This window comes from Aulonocara stuartgranti (genome assembly GCF_965226115.1).
Source record: "Aulonocara stuartgranti genome assembly, chromosome: 17".
NCBI lineage: Eukaryota > Metazoa > Chordata > Actinopteri > Cichliformes > Cichlidae > Aulonocara > Aulonocara stuartgranti.
Genome location: NC_138953.1, coordinates 25,638,840 through 25,656,981, shown reverse-complemented (window position 1 = coordinate 25,656,981; position 18,142 = coordinate 25,638,840). Strand labels below are relative to the sequence as shown.

At 40.3% G+C, this 18,142-nt stretch overlaps 1 protein-coding gene across 1 annotated transcript in view; it reads right to left on the bottom strand.

Moving 5' to 3' along the window:
• Positions 1-5,775, bottom strand: part of ptn (pleiotrophin) — a 54,404-nt gene extending 48,629 nt beyond the window's left edge. Inside the window, exon 1 of the mRNA XM_082510759.1 lies at positions 5,643-5,775. The gene's annotated coding sequence lies outside the window, so the exon portion shown is untranslated. The remainder of the gene's footprint in view (positions 1-5,642) is intronic.
• Between the last annotated feature and the right edge of the window lie 12,367 nt (positions 5,776-18,142).

Here is an 18,142-nt window from a genome sequence, read left to right as displayed (position 1 = left end):
TAATTATTAAAAAATGACACAGTCTCCAAGGAATTACTACTAAACTGGTGCTATTATCTAGATGTTATAAATGTGCTTTTGACATTAGCTTTGTGGTAACTACAACTAAAGTATTGCTGTTTATTGTAAAATCCTGAGTTTCAAGCTTTCCCTTCGTGCTGAGAGACAAGATCATCCTTCAGTTTATTAGAGGAATACAAACACTACCCATTCCCCTGTGCTTCACACTCTAAGGCCTGTACACACAAAAACCTTGAGTGAGGGAGCACCCTCAGGAACTGTATTCCCTACATGACATTTGCTAAACATATAGTACATCTGTTCAAGGTTTCAATCTTGCACACTGCTTGAAATATTTAACCTGTTTGAGTCATTACTTAATTGCTAAAATGAAGATATAGTTTAGTTTCTTACTTTTGCATTGTTTTATGAATTACAGTTGGGTCAAAACACATGTAAGGGCACATGTATGTAAATTGTCAGGGGCCACCTTATAGTGCCTCAAGGGGCTTGTCTGAGTAAGGCAAGAAAACCCCAAAAAAGATAGAGAACCCACGTACACGCTCTGGTGTGTGTGTTTGTGTGGCGCCGAGAAGTAGCTGTCTCCCACGTCTCACGGTTTGACTGAGACAAAAAAGGAGATCCGAGAGGTCAGTCAAAAAAGAAGTTGCGACTGCAGCAAGTTTAGATGGAGTTTCGCTCCATGCGGGAAGCTTGGCTTGTGTAGCCACAACGTTTGGTGCTGCAGGCCATCGTGGAAGGAGACAGCGTGGTGATGGGGAGTTGGAGTGAGACCCAAGCTTAGCTGTGCTTTTCTGGCTAGCTGCCTCGCTGGAAGCTAACATGTCTCTTGGAGGGCTTTAGCGACTTCACTTAATGTTGCCCATTGCTGGTCTGAGTTTGAGCACATTCTTCAGACTCGACGGCGAGAACAAAGTGAGTCAGCGGTGAACGGGTTACCCTGCCATCCAGATGACATCCTGGTTGTTCATCCGCCTTCGTTCAGCTGTATGTGAAAGCGCTGCCTTCTCATAGCCCAGTATTTTTCCCGCGCACTTTCACCTAGACACAAAGGCATGGTTTCTATTTTCTTTGCTTTTTTGAACCCAAGACTTGATTCCTCACTCCAGCTCCTGTACCTCTGGTCAGCTTAACCCCGCAGTTATCTCCTTCTCACTACAGTTACACCTTCAAAGAAGAGACTGTATATGGTTTCATATTCAAAGGCCATTTTGGGGGGTCTGACTAGTAGAAACTGGGACTATTTCCTTGTGAACATTGTAAATTGTGTTATGTTTGTGATACAGTGTTAATAATTCTAGAGGGGAGAGTGAATTCATGTAATCTGGAGACCCTTGGCCTTTAAAAGAGGGTTTCATACAGTTCTATCCTCATTTTTTTAGCGCTCTGAGAAGAATTTCTTCCTTTTATTTTTATTATTTTGTTGGTGTTGTGTGTTTTGTTTGTATTTTTGGACCCTTTCAGAGGCTAATGCAAACCAGGGGTTTTAAAACAGCGGGGAAGTGGCTGTTTCATGTTTACGTTGAACCCAAGTTGCCTTGGAGTAGGGGCACTCTAACAATCTGGTTGGGCACAGAAAATCAGAGGGAAATGATGCTAGGCTATGTTATTGTCTGACAGTACAGCGCACTCCCGGTAGTCGTCGTTTCTCGAGCTTGAATTCTGGAGCTCCTTGTCTTTACCTGCAGCAGCCACACACGTAAAAACATTCTTACAGTTGTAAGTACCAGATTTGGGGTTTATTCCCTAGCAAGGTGTGAATTGGTGTGAAGGCTGTGAATTTGCATTTTCTCCCAGAGCTTTGGTTTTTCCCGCCAACCAAACATAACTAAGAGTGCTATTTGGCTTAGGACTTCACAAGATTGTGACAAAGCTGGGTTACACAATTTGTTGTCAGACAGTCAGGGAAGTGAAAAAACACCTTCCAAAGCACTTCAAATTACATTTGTATTGTGTTTTATGACAGTGCATGCCATGATTTGCTATGAGGATAAATACATGGCTCACAAGGTAAAAACAATACCAGCAATGCTAGCACAGCTGCACAAATGCATCCAATTAAGTCTTACATCACAGCTGCATGTTTACTTCCTCAGCAAGTACAGAATTTCACACCCAGCCATATGACCTTTGCCCTATTTTCCTTTAGTCATTGACTGAGGGGCCTGGGGAGAGATTGTATTTGTGCATGTGTGTAAGTGTGCGTGGGTGGCTCTGTGACTGAGTGGAACACTAATGAGCCAACTGATTATAGTGGAAAGCCTCAGGTTTTCATTAGCTCTCAGAGGATCAAATACTAGATCAAACCAACAGCATGCCAGAGAAAGAGGCTGGCCACAAAGGTTCACTGAAAAACTTCAAAATCTGTACAAATAGCAAGATGGAAAGTTTTACCTTTTTAAATCAGATGATAAAACTTGCTTGTGATCAAAAAGAAACCAAGAAATTCATAATATGCCTCTATACTATGGACAAACACAAACACTGGCTTGTGTAATTGAATTCTTCCACAAAAAGCATTCATAGCGCTTTCATTGAGCTTCCTTAGACAACAGGGACCAACCCCCCTACAAACCTAGAGGTTTTGTACACAGCTTTGATTGTCTCACCCTTCCCTATATTGAAAGAGGTGCTGGCTTGACATCTCTGTGAGAACATCAGCATTTCCACTCTTGATTATTAACCCGACAGACCAAAAAGGTGGGCTCTTTGCAGTAACTTTGTATTGCCACAACTGCAGAAAAAAAGCTATAACAACCAACAAACTCAGGAAATGTGATAGCAAGAGCTCTCTACTCAGTGTCACTTTGACCCAGCATTTTCAGTTTCTTATGTTTTTGGTATTCTTCTGTATTCTGATTTATGTCTGATTCTTTAGTTATCCTGTTTTAATTATTATAAATCTACATTTCAGTTTATTCTGGTTTAGGGTTTAGTTCTTAGGTTTTGTTCTTATGCCCTCATGTTTAGTTTAGGTTTAGTTCTGTGCTTAGTCTTCTCTGCCCGTGTGTTCCCTCTGTGTAAAGTCCATGTTTCTTAGTCTGTGTCTTTGTGAATTGTTTCCTGTTTTATTTTGAAGGGTTATGTCTTATGTCAGTGTTTCTAGCTTCGCTCCCCCTGTCTCGTTAGGTCTAATTCCTCCCAGCTGTGTTCCCCTTCTGTCTCTAATTCCTTGATGACTTCTTCAGTGTATTTTAGCCCCGTGTTGTGTCAGTGACGTGTTGTACCCTCAGATTGTGCCTGTTTGTTTCCGTTCTCAGCGTTCATTGTTCAGTTAATGTTTTGTTCATCACCAGCAATAAAGCTCTGGTTTTCAGTTACAATTCAGTCTCCACGAGTCCTGCATTTGGATCCTCACCTCTGCCTGCCCGCACACAGAGCCCCAACAGTCAGTTTATCAAATATTTAAATGTTTAAATGCACTAAATTGCAACTATCAAGGATTAAAGAATGAGTGGTCAGCAGCAAGATTGATAGTGAGCAAACCAATACTTTTGCCTGAGAACCCAAAGTACAGGATGAGGTAAAAAATTAATCTTGAGGCTAAGTTGATAATATCTCATCCCTGCTACAGGGGCAGGGAGAATTTAACAGAGTAATGGGTTGCTTTGCGTCAACTGTAGGGTCCAGTGGTTCTAGAGTGCTACCCATATAAGGCAGTGTGAATCAAATATGCCTCAGTTCTGCTGCTTTTATTTATTTTGTTGCCACTTGTAATAACCAAACCTTTGGAAATATTTAATAGTTCGTGTTTAACTTTTTAAAACACGAAGGATTTTTTAACCAGATTTATTTACTTCCAAGAGGTGGGCACCAGAATAATCATTTAAGGGTCACATGATTGCTTTTTCCAGCTCTGCTTTACTGCAGATTTTACTTCTAGCCTATTGTCTTTAGAGATTGATGGTTAGGACAGTTCCTTGACAGGCCTCTCTACTGGCATCCTTCCTTTCCTCTTTTCTTCTAGTCCCTTTCTTTCTTTTCCTCCCTTTCTCCGTAGGGCCCCTGGACCCCATCAAGTCTCATTCTGTACATCCCACATGTTAGGGGTCAGTGCATACCCCACAAAAATAAACCAGTCACTCAATGTGAGGATCTTTGTGTATGTCCTTACCCCCCTAGCCTCTTTCTCCATCTCTCTCTCACTCATTTACTTGCGCCCTATAGACGAGAACTGGCTCCATTCACAGTGTTCCCTCCCCCCTGGAGCGAACTTCTCTGGCCCTAACAGAGTAATTCTATGCCTTATTGCTCCAGCTCCTTCACGGAAAACTTTCTCGTCAAAGCATTTGTAAGGATACTGAAAGAAATGAACTGGCTTTGTGCTTAAACACATTGACATATAGGTGACATCATGTGGTGAAGTCTGGGGGTCAAACGTTTAAAAAAGAAAAAAGGGCAGAATGTGTGAAATGTCTCTTAAAGGCCTCCAAGTGGCCATCTTGGAGAAAAAATGCCAGGACTCTTTTAGAAATGAAGCAGTTTTATGAGTTTGCCCCTGCTGGCTATCATCCAGCTTAATCCACATTGTGTTCTGACTTCCTACAGACCAAAGCAGGTTTCTCAAGCTCATCTCCACTTCATGTTTAATCTCCCCCTGCTCTTTCATTAGGACCACACCATGTGTTGATTCTGAAGAAATGAAGCGGACACCTCATTTCGAGCAAGAATGAGCCAGAGAAAGCTTTTGTCCACAGTAGGAATGCCCATAAGACAGAGAGGAACACTGTTTGGTCTGACTCGGGTTGCTATACCGGAGCTGAAGAAAGCCATGGCAACGCAAGCAGAAGGTCTTCTGGATCACTTAGTGCTGATACAATACAGCAGCTCTGGGTTTGTCATTCCAGTCAGGCCTGACCCAAATTACGACATCCTGGGAAAAAGTAGCCCACTTCAATCAGTGCCCACGCACAGGCAGACTTAATTTGGGCCAACACATATTTGGCTGATAGCAGTAATAAACAAAACATATGGATGTTTGAAGTATAATCACTGAGAAAGAGGGCCTGTTAATGATTTAACAGCAAAGTCTGTAGCCCATGGCTGTTGGATTACTGGGTCTTTCCAATTGTTTACACAGTATGTCTACAAGCCACTTTTCCATCTGCTGTTATAATTCTCAGCATTTTAAGCTTAATAGTCTTTTATATTTTCATATGTTTATTATCTCCTATCAACAGCCTCAAGACAAAATCTGCTTAAAATGGGAAGAACAACAAAGAATCAATTAGGACCATGTCTACAGAAGTTTGTTTTTTTTATTGTTTGTTTGGGGGTTTTTTTTTTGGTTTTTTTTACCAAAAGGCAAAATATCAGAAAAATGCACAATTGCAAAAGTGTTGTGCTTGGAGCAGAAACTTTTGCTGAGTTTTTTTTTTTTTGCAACTTTACAAAAACTTTACTTATTCCAAGTTTTAAAGCCATATGAAAACAAGCTGGATGGATACTAGCAGTCCTTGAATCCATATAAATCCCATCCCAAACATACAGAGTGAGCAGAAAGACCAAAAAGCATACAAATGATAACGTCAAGTTACTGCTCTGTTAATCAGTTCAACATTGTATCACCCCCCAAAAGCTACATATCAATAAGTGTAGACCCCGAAAAGGAATCCACTTACTTTGTTTTGGAGGTCTGGTAGTTGTATTTCAGAGCTTAAAGCAATAGTTTCTCCAGGCTCTTTTCATCTGCACCTCTGCCCTGCTGCCCTGCCTCTCCAATACTATTTGTCTTTGTGGGCTGAGCATTCGATAGCAGTGTAGACTTTTTTCTTTTTTTGTGTGTCTGTTACATGGGGTGAGGGGAGGGTGATGGGTTGGGTGTTGAATGCCGGGATTCCTGACTCGTGATCAGGAGCTCATTACCCCCCAAGGTCACTCCAGGGACGCTACGGCCTGGCACTTATGGAGACACCAGAGAGAAGACGTAAGATGGTGGATGAGTGTGTGGGAGAAAGAGATAGGGGGAGAGAGCAGTTAAGAGCCAAAGTGTTTGGGAGATCTATGGGGACCAGGAGAAAAAGCTGTGAGGAAAAAGAGACGGACAGATATGTATAAGCAAGAGAAATGAGACGCTGATACAAATGCCAACAGAGAGGCAGATATTCAGGAGGAGCGAGCTAACGCTACAATAAAATACGTCTGCGTGTGACTCTGTTGAGCCCACAGAGTGAGCAAGCTGAGAACAGCAGTCCCATCAAACCACACAGTTACATAAAACATCGTGTTCATCTATGGAAAAGTCAGTCATAAGCAATCAATAGAATATTGGCAAACACCAGTAGGGCTCTGGGTTTGTCTCTGAGTGCTTTATATAGGCCAGTGTTTCCAAATAAACAAAAAACTTTTGTTTCAGGTAAATAACATATTTTCTGAAACAATAGTACCTTTAATCACTTGACTGTTGTTTATGTGGAATTTTCCAGTGTGTTCATTTTATTTTATTTTACTTATGCTAGGATTGTGGTTGCCTGACTTTTAAATGATAATTGCTAAGTCTAAACTTTACACTAAACCGGATACAACTTTTAAGGTTTAACTCTGTTGACAACTAAGTATTTTTTTGAATTATTATATTTAATCAAGTTGCAGTTTGCATATAAAACATTAAAAAGTAGCAGTGCTGTGCCTGACATAGACTTGTTCACATAATATACTTCTTGTATTTGATATTCTGCGCTCACGTGGAAAAGCATGATCAGCATCCAGATAGTGTACTCATAATGAGGCTTGTGCTGATGCAGTGTTTGCATCAGATATCGGCATAATCCTGACTCAAAAAGCTGGCTCAGATAGGAGTAATTCTTTATTTTACCACATATTAGCGGGGGAAAGGCCAAAAAGAAGCTAACGTGCTAATTCAGAAAATGTACATTATTAGATGTGTTTATTTATCAGGTTAGTGAAGTTGTGTTAAGTGTAGTCTGACTAGCTCCCAGCAGGGATATTGTGGAGATTCTTAACAGATGCAACATCTGCGGGGTTTACCATCATTGTTTACTATCAACTAGAACGTTTTAACAAATTGCTTGAGCCACATTGCACCAGACCTCTATGGCCCATCCTAAGAGTGCTGGGTCATCTACAGGAGGTCTTGCCAGTGCGGCTGATTTGAGTGGGTCCAGCCACCAGGCACTCGTCAATGAGCCCCTCCTCCAAGCCTGACTCTAGGGTGGGGCCCTGGCAAACCCCATCTATGGTTACAGGCAAAATGTAGTCATCTGTATCCATCGTAGAGAACTTCTGAATCGCACTTAGTCTGGCCCATCACACAGGACCAGCTTGATTTCTGAGACCCTGCCAGGGGCAAATTATCCCTGACAGCATTGCTCTGTTATCACTGGAATACACAAAACCAACAAATATAATAAAGTGGCCATTCACAGAGGGAATTGTTCAAAAATGGGGGAGGAAAGAACTGGAAAGTTGACAGATTTGGTGCAGAAAGTGCAGTAATGCTGGACCTGTCATGGTGTTGAAAGCACTGAACGTGAAAGCGAATCCTTCTATTTAATGTCATCAGCTTTTCAAATATTTAATCATAAACTTGCAATAGTACTAGCAGTAAGTAATGGAAAAATCAAAGACAGTGGGGAGCCAGTCTTGTTGTGCAGAAGTGTATGGGAAAATGACCCTTTAGGGTCCTTTAATTTATGACCTCAGTTAACACTTTCCTGACAAGATTTTGGTCTCAATGTCTAGTGTCACATGTTATTGACTAAAACATGAAGCTCATTTTGTAAATTATGGTGCCCATTAAGGGCGTAATTAACAAGTCATTACTGTATCAGTCAGTCAAATCCACGCTTCCTTTGTCACATCCATTTTTAAAACACCAAGATGGTGACGGTGGAAACATTCAGCTAGAGCGCAGCAACAGGACTTCACTAACCAGTAGGTGATCTTTTATATACACTCTACAGAAAAATGGGAAATTTACAATTTAAGACTACACTTAACACATTTAAATTCAATCAATAGATCAATTTTGTTTGTTTTTGTTCTAGAACACCAGAGTGAGGAGCCTAATGTTATCAGTAATATAGTGAATGAAATTTTTTAGTCAGTAATTAGTAATTGATTATGTGTTACAGGTAACTTGACTAATAGGCTAATCCATTCATTCCCAAACATAAAATTACCAATCCTATTAAGAATTTGTATTAACAGAGTTTCTTGGCACTGTCAAGAGGTAAGGGCATCAGCGTAACTTTGTGCTGAACATTGGGGGGGGGGGGGTCAAGATCTCTATCTAAATAAATAAATAAATAAATCTGGGTAAATTCCCAGATGATTAAACATGCAACTATTTTGCTGGTAATAACGGAAATGAGTAAAGAAAATCAACAGCCGATTTATGCAAGATAAATCATAATTTTATTTGGGGGTTATTTGGTTGGGTCTGATTATTGGGGGGCTCATAACCCCCTGGAAATTACGTCCCTGGGTAAAGGGTGTCTTGTTCACTGGTCTTTGCATATTGTCTATGCAGTAAAGAGAGCTCAAGAGAAACTTCAGTGTGAAAACAAATCTAATGAGTTCACCACTCAATCTACATTTCTACCCTTAGGTGTTTTCACAAGCGCTGGGTAGTGACCAGAAATACACCATGAATACGAGGGATGGAAGTGAGTTTCCTCCAGCGTGTGGTCGGGTTCTCCTTTGGAGACAGAGTGAGGAGCTCAGCAATTCAGGAGGGACTCAGTGTGAGGTGGCTACTCCACATCAAAAGCAGTAGTCAGTAGTCAGACAGTAGTTTGGGATCCATCCTGGGTGAGGTACTTTGGGTATTTGGAGGAGACCCTGGAGAAAACTTAGACCATGCTGGAGAGATTGCATATCTTGGGTGGCTGGGAAGGCCTTGGTGTAACCCAGGAAGAGCTGAAGGAGGGAGGTGCACAGGCAAAGGGAGATCTGGGTATCTCTGCTTTGACTGCCACATAAGAAGCAACAAATGGCTAAATGGATGGCTGAAAATAAATCATCACCTGACCAACAAATCAGCAAAGTGTACAATTTTGCAGTCTAATCTAGATAGAATAAACAGTGACTTTTAATGGTCAACTTGAATTAGGTTTAAATCTGAGAATTGCCTTTAGAGCTACAGTGTCTGACAGCTGATATGTAGTCACTTGATTTCTATCTTTTCCTCTCTTCCTCTCGTATTTCCAGTTAAATCAATTTCAGCTCTCATTTGTAGCAATATATCCTTTTGGAAGGGGTTGTGGTAAAAAGATGTGAATACAGTGAGTGTGTTTCGAAGAGCAGATGGCTGCAGATGACCCTATAGAGCAAACCCGGCACCCTGCCACAGCTGGACAAGTCTGGATTGACAGATTACAGCACACACAATCAATAAAGTCTCCCATTAGTTCTGTCCACAATGCCCTGTGTACAATACTGATGTCAGACTGCCTCTATACTCGCTAAAGTCCCCGCAAAGAGGAATGGCCTTATATATCACATTATAAGGCTTTTTTTCCAGGCTTGAGTTATTGATTGAGTACCTGGCACAGGCACTTTCTGTGCTAGATTAAAATGCCTCTTAGCTCGAAATGAAAGCATCTCTCCAGGTCATAATTATTAGATAACCCATTTTAGTGACAGGGACTGCTGTCAAGGTGCTATTCAGTCATTGGCAATGTGATTATAATGCACAATTAAAACTTTAATCGTCTTTATGCACATTCAAGAACCATTAGTTACTATGGTGAGGCTCAACATTATGAATTAAAAATAGGTGGAAAAATAACCTTAGTGACTAAAATATGCCCCAAAGCCTTTTCACCAGAGTTCTTTACATCAAGAATGAATAAAGGAGTCAGAGTTAAATATTACTTCAGTCTCTGAATAAAAATCATTAAACTCACAGTCTTTGAACATTTTCCTTTCAAAGTTGGGTTGTCATTCTGCAGCATCAATTTAATAGCTTTAAATTTAAATCAATTTCAATTTACCCTACCGTCCTTCGTCATTCTGTTAAATAGTTTGGTTTTTATAGCTTTCAAACTTTACTGCTATATTTTTAACAGCTGATTTAATTCTGACCAGTTGCCATCATTGTAAAGCCGTTTTGAATAAAAAATTTGGTAGTATGTTTCATAAATTAAACTGAAACATGACAACACATCTGTTAGATACGTAGTGCACATACCTACAAGAGCTACCTCTCCATGTTTTATTTATTTTCACAGATTTTTATCATCCTAAAATTGGCAGCTTTCACGTAAGGTCTTCAGGGAGCCTCATAGCTCTCAATTTCAAGACTATAACAGATTTTTTTTTCTGATGCAAGTCTCGCTCAAGTCAAGTCTCAAGTCTTGAAATCTGCTTTCACTTGGACCAAGCAGCTTCTTTCAGGGTGATATGAAAAGTGAAAAGGTGAGGGCTAAAATTTTCATGCCGCTCGATCGCAAGCATTTAGACTTAGAGTTTTAACACCTTTCGCCTAGCAACTGAAGGCTTGTTTCGAAAGTCTTTAGAGTGTTGCTGTGTTAAAAAAAAATGCTGAAATTGGAAAGCAATAGGCCAGGCGCAAAAATATGGATTAGTTAGTAAGAAACTTTTAGAATCCTTGGTGCATCTGCCCAAGATAGATGTGTCCTCATCTATAGCCTAAATTTAGGTAAAAACTTGTAATGTAGGAATTGATTTTTTATTTTTATTTTTACAATAATACACAGATTAAACACTTGTGTTTACACAAATCGCATCAAGATGCTTGTTGTGTCACATAGTTTTATTATTACCGAGTATTTTACTCCACCGTTCATTTGTGCTGACAAAGAGAGAAGAAACAGAGGAATTTATTATGTCTTTTAAGACTCACATCACTCATATCACTCATTTACCATAGCTTATAAAGTCCAATTTTTGAAGCCTCAATTTCAGCATCAAGGCTCTCATCAATTTGGTTTTCCACAAATTAAGAGAGCAGGTCACTAAGCTCCAGCTAATGCTAAAAGCCTTTTAGCAAGCTATATACAAACACTTGCTATATATGAATATTTGATGAGGCAATCACATGACAGGGACTCAGTACATTTCAGAAGGTAAACGTGGTCAAGAAAACATGAAGTTCAGTATCACAGCGGTGAAGACAGTTGATTAGAAACTGCTGATCTGCTGAGATTTTTACTACACAGCTATTTCTAGGGCCTACAAAGGATGGCCCATAAAGAGAAACTATCCAGTGAGTTGTATTGCTCTTTGGGATAATAAGTTGTTGATGTTACAGATCTGAGGAGGATGGCCAGACTGCAACAGTAACCCCAAAAAAACCCAACTAATTACAAACAAGGTCTCTGAAGACACAACACATGGAGCTTTGAATGGGATGCAGCAGCAGAAGACCACATCGGATGCCACTCCTGTCAGCTGAAGTAAAGACAAGCAGACAGAAATTGGCTACACCCACATGTGTTGGCATACCAGTATCAAATTAGCCTTTTTACAAGCAATGCACCATTTAAGCAACCACATGTAACATTTAAATGAATGAGTTGCTTAAATGTGGGAGTCTATGGGGCTTCACTCACTTTTGGAGTTTGCTTCAAGTGACCATTTAAGTGACTGCTATGTTTGGTACTTTATATTTGACTCACTTTTTCAGCCACTGAGGATGCTGATAGTAAATTACCAATACAAATTGCTGCTTTCACACTTGTTTCAGGCGACATATTCATTTAAATTTAATCATTTAAATTTAATCATAATGTATCCATAAAATAAGAAAACTGCTACTTTTTTTAAGTGAATCATACGCTTAGAGGACTTACATGAAACATAAACCTTTAACTCTGGCTTTCTTTTTCTGTCAGGGTCACATGTTTAGCTTCGTGTTGCACTATTGGGGATTTCTGCATCAGCCCCAAGCCCCAGCTCTACTGATCGTCCGTAATTAGCATGACTCATACCCCCCCATTCCCCACTGATAAAGATATATAATTCCACTCCTGCCGTCTCATATTCAGCTCATTAATAATACATTTGATCCATTTGCTTTCCCTTCAGTCCACCACTTAGTGTGTGCTGCTCTTTAGTGTCACCCACAAGGAGCTTCACAAATGATATCATTTCCCTTGTTTGATTAAATGAGATCTGGCAATCAAGGAAAAAATTATGAAAAAGAAGATTGTCTTTAGAATGCTCCAAGAGTAGATTTTCTGTTTTTATTCTCTCAAAAGTATGAAGGGAACTCCACAAAAGAGTTTAGCAACATCTAAACGGTAGGGGTGCAACGATACACAAAATTCACGTTCGGTTCGGTTCGATACTTTGGTGTCACGGTTCGATGTTTTTTCGATACAAAAAAATGTTCATGCATTTTTAATTTGTCATTTATTAAAATTATAAATATATATTTTAACTCAAAAGTACAGTTTTTAAATTTAACCCTAACCCTTGTGCGTGTTTTTTATTTTGACAGCGAATGCGCACCTGCGGACCACTTATGTGCAGCCCTGGTTATTTAGCTCATCATATTGCAGCCACAGAAATTATTTTGTCCATGAAATCATAAAGCTGCACTTTCTTTTTGCCTTATAGTCTGATTTGTCATAACTTCTCCGTTTTGTGGTAAGCTTTTCTTTGGCTGTCACTTCTTCACCCTGACCTGTCTTATTTGGCTCAGCAGAACTGAAATGCTTTTACACACTCACTCACATAAGCTCAGCGATTCTCTGCGCGATCAACCTCTCACATGTTTAAGCTGCGGGAGATTTCACTTGTCATGTTTGCATAGTAAGCTAACGATTAATAAGACGATGTCAGAGGAATTGGTGCACAAATTATCATCACTCACAGATCAGTGCTGTCGCTCTCTATACACAGTTCGCACGATTGCAAAGTGAAAGCAAAAAAACAAGCGCAAATTCAAACGCGACTTCAATATGTCACATATTGACAGTGGCTCACCGATGCCAATGACATAATTACCCAGCTACATTTCTGAAAGAATGCAAAAGCATTGACATATATTTTTCCTACAATAGCCCGACAGGCAGGGAAGAGATAGATTTTGGTAGCCCGACTGAAAAAATCGCTAGCTCCGGGACGTCGGGCTAGCGATATTGCAAGCCCTGTATCTGATTGAGGAATCACTCATCTTTGGAAAAGAGAGTTTATTACAGAGAAATGGCTCTTTCCAAAATAAAAGCTATACTATCCGCTTCTTCTGGGCTATATTCTCAGCAGCATAAGGAGAATCATGTGCTAACAGCTGTCTAAATGACTCGGCTAAAGTTAGTAGCATGCTTGCTTTTTTTTGTCTGCTTCCACTTGTCTTGGCACTAGGATGATGTCGGCGTAAATGTGCAGTCATATTCGTTGTGTTCCCACTAGTGCTTTCAGGTTAATCTCGTTGAAATGACCTTAACGCCACAACACGGCAAATCTCCGTTAACGAGCTACCGCCGATCGCCCCGTGCATGGGGCTAGACGGCCAACACGTTAACGAGCTAACTGCGCTAGCACACTAGTTCACACCAATGTAATTGAGCATTGCATGGCACATCCAACATACTGTTTTACTTTAGTCCATGACTCGCTTACCTTCAGGGTCATACGTCACATGAAAACCAAAATAATTCCAAACGCCAGATCTGAATGAGGTTCAATTTGCCTGTTGCAAGGAGAGCTTAACTTCTGTCTCGCTAGCTTGCCCTGCGCTCTTCCTTCTGACTATGCTGTCTGTGTTGAGCGCTCAGTGGATCTGCGCTCGACAGTGCAGCCTAGGCGGAGTAGTCGAACACAGATTCACTGAGCGCTCAACACAGACAGCATCGTCAGAAGGAAAGTTGATAAAATAAATTACAAATGTTGTATTGTTCGATACATATGCGTACCGAACCGAAAGCACTGTATCGAACGGTTCAATATCGATACGAATATCGTTGCACCCCTACTAAACGGGTTTGAGTGAAAAATGACCTTAATGTTAAACCCAACAGCTTCCTCATTATTTTTTACACTGTTTAAACTGGCTGCTGTCATTGTGAGCCAGGGATGAAGTCACTGTTAAGCTCCACTGGCTTTGTTCATTGAGTACATGTCCACCGGCAGCCCAATCAGAGATGGCAGTGACTCGGCCTTTCCGTGGCGAGAGCCTGATGAAACCAAATGAAATAAGCCTGTCAAAGTCAGCCACATGATTTCTTTCTTCTTCTTTTTTTTAAGTCACAGCTCCACCCGTTCTGCCTCTTCATCCCATCATTCCTTGACACAAACATGGCACAGATGAGAGCGACAGGAAATGGCAGAGAAGTCATTTTTCCACAGTTTTTTTTTTTTCTTTTTTTCAGAGCAAGTATTCAGTGTGTCTAGAAGGAAATGGAGATTCATTTTATGGATGTAAGAGATGCAGATAAAATAGCTGTGCCTGTGAACATCTTCTCAAATCACTCAAAAAATTGTTTAGGTACAATATTATCATCAGAACATATTGAGCCCTTCATGGTAATATATATCCCTTCAGGGACAGATTTGTACTTTTCTCATTTCAATCGATTTCATTCATCATATAGTAACGGTAAATGAGGAGAAAATGGAGGCCCAACATGTCTTGGCAATGTTATTCACATAATGTGCTCTGCAAGGCTTCAAGTCACATCACGCGCAGGACATATCTCACACGCACTGACGCACACTGAACATCTGCAGGCCACAACCACCATTTAAACTGAAATCCAGCCACATACCATATCCAGCTGTCCGCAGTACATCTAAACAAAACAAGTTCATTTGTATCAAACTTACTTGCATTTGTCTGAAATGTAGAGCATAGAGAAATCACCCTAAAACCTTAATACATTCAAGGTGGATTTCATGCTTTCATGTCCTTTATACCAAATTCTGACACTACAGTCCAAACATAACAGCCTCATCAGGCCAGGCCACATTTTTTTCAATCTCCTGTTGTCTAGTTTTGGTGAGCCCGTGTGAACTGTTCTCTGTTTTCAGCTGAGTGCCGCCCAGTGTGGACCTCTGCTGCAGTAGCCCATCAGGTTGGGAATGTTATACATGCAGAGATGCCGTTCTGCATACTTTTGTTGTGATGAGTGTTTTGTTTTTTCAGTTACTTCCTGCCAGCTCATTACAGTCTGCCCATTCTCTTTTGCCCTCTGATATCAACAAGGCACTTTCACCAAGAGAGCTGTCTCTCATTGGATACTCTCTCCTATTGAAATCCTGCTATCTAAACCTTAGAGATCATCAGTTTCTGAAATGCCCAGAACTGTTTGCCTGGCATCAACAACCATGCCACGTTCAAGGTCACTTAAATCACCTTTCTTCTCAATTCTGATAATCCGTTTTGAACTTCAACAGGTTGTCATCTTACATATTATAAAAAAAATCGCTTAACCAGTGATGTTCAAGCTCTGCTAGTTATTCCAGCATGTTTAGCACCCAGTTGATAATTTTGTGCTCAAAGTAGCTGCCTGATGAGGCAGCGATTGTGAAAGCAGCATTAAAGTTGAAGATTCAAGTTGAGCAACTCTCTGGCAAAAGGTCGAGACTAGATGAGAAGCACAGAGCTGATCAGTGAAGTTTCTTGGATTTGTCACCACCAACATCTTTCTCATTTTATGCAGCGTATGGCACCCATTATTACTGTAATATTAATTCCATTTGATTTTGATCATTTTTCAGAAGCACAAACTCTTGTACAACTTTAATTGGACACAAACACAACATGAAAACTTCAGTAAAGTCAATTTCCATCGCAATCTATTCCTTCTGAAAACACAAAGGTTTATGGCTCTAATTAATTCAGCACAAGGTAATGAACAGTATTGCATTATGCCCATTTAATTTCACAAGAAGCTCATGTTCATTAATACAACATAAGCTCTCAGTTGAATATTAATATTCATATGCCTGTGCCAAAGCTAATAAAAGTAAAGAGATTTTCACTTTTCCAAAGACCATCTTCAGCATTCACTGTGCTAAATGATTGGAATCTTTGAAACTTCAGGAATGATTTTTTCACATTTTTACTGTAGATAAAGGAATGTAAAAAGCAAAGGTATACCTCTTATACTTCCAGTACTGCAGCTGCATTTCTAATTCAGGCCTTAATGCAGTATTTAATCTCCATTTAAAATCCATTTGATGGTAATTAGTCATCATACACTTTTAGCATCAGCAATGTAATGGTGAAAATCTATTGATTAGCAAGATAATCAGAATTCAAATGAAATAATGCTGATTTATTAGCTTGATGCTTTTGTATGATAATGTGGTTTCCCTGCACTGGGATCCCCAAAGGATCTTAGCGGATGTGAAGTTCTCAGTTTCTCTTGAATGTCAGACTGTGGAAACTTCTACCAGTCAAACAAATGGAAATCTGATACTGTGTTCGCTTTGCTGTGCACAATGCCTTTTGAAATTTCTCTGCTGAATTTTAATGGAACTCCAGCCAGATAAATCAAACATGTTCTCTCCTGTACTCATGTATAACCATGTCAGTGAAAGCCCCCTGTCTTGGCAGTCCTGTTATAACACTGCAGAACTTAAGTTATGACTGACAATTAATCTGAAGGAGCAAAAACACTGCAGCATGGCTGGTGAAGCGTGACAGCGTTGGCAAAAACAGCTTTCGCCCGATTCGTCTCTCAGCCGACAGTCTGGCCCTGTCGCCCAGCATTTATCTGCCTCCATACGCTTCCCCCCCAAAACTCATTAATCTCTAATGACTTAATTCTGTGTTTCCAGTATTGCCTGCATATGTTCTAATTAATGGCTTTTCAATCTTATGCTATAGAGTAGAAACAAGATTATGAAATGCCTTTCTTCCAAAAAAAGGGAAAAAAACGAAAGAAAAAGGGAGGCTTAGATTAGAAATAGGAAATGTACGTGATCCTTCTTGTAGCTATTTGATGTCGAGTGCTGCAGATAATCAAGTATGAGATCTAGGGGTGATGACAGAAAATGAAAATGTATAAAAGCTTCAAGCAAGTTATAGTTCAAACGAAAATTAAGAACTTGCGAAAGACATTGAAAGACACGGGGTAAACTAAGTTTATAGAGGCCAAGTTATTCAGCGTGGTGGTTTGAGAGTAAAACATCAACGTCCTTGATGCTGAATGAAACATTTTAAGATTCATATTTTTTAAATTGAGGAGATTGGAAACCTAAAAAAAGGGATGGAACAAAAGTTTGCCTGCCTTAACAACTTTGTAAACAAGACGCTGTTCTGCAGTCTTGTTCTTAAGTATTGTTGGGATTACGGGTTCTCACACTCCCCTTTGGGTATTTGCTCTGTGGTGAAATAAACACAGTCTCCCATATTTCATGTCACTCTTTTCAATTCGACTTTAAGTTGTCAAAACAACCCAGAGCTTGACAAAGAAAGAATGTGTGCACTTGAATAGATCAATAGCTTTGAGGCCAATTAACGAGGGAATTGCAGTGGGGGGGAGGCCTGCACAGAATGATGACGAGGTGAAGAAAAACTTAAATGACATGTCATCTGCTCGGTTCTGTAAGAGTAACTTTGTGTTATCCAAAAAACACAGAGCTCTGTACTTGAGCTCAAAGCATCGCGGTGTTCCCAGCCGTCACCTTTAACAATAGGATTAGTGCCAAGCTGGGCAGCAAAAAATGGCAGGGGGGAAGGAAGATAAAAACTGCCTGGGATCACTGCTATCACTGATGGAGCCTCAAACCCTGAGGGAGCACTTGTCTTTCTGTTTGATTTGTTCTCTGTCATCTAGTCTGTAGCCAGTGGGCAGGGGTCTGTTTGCTTGGCACTGGCACAGGCCTTTTATCTGCTGATTGAGAGAAAGAAGTGAAGGAAATAGCTCTGCGACCAACTGCTGAACCTTCGTCGTCCTTCCCCTTAAAGGCTCACTAACCTGAAAACCTGTTCCTCAAACCTGTTTGATGATGGGAGACCTGTGCTGCACAAAGGTAACCATCCGGGTCTGTTTAATACAACATGCTCTGGCCGGCACCTCGCCTCAGAAAACTTTATGAAGATGACTTACCTGTGCAACTGAAGTGAGTTTAGATGGAAGTCAATATCCTCATAATAAAACACCTCTCTCACTTCTTCAGCTGATTGCCAGTTGTCAGTGGTTGGAAAGACCTGCAGCGCTAATCGATGAGGAAATAAATTACC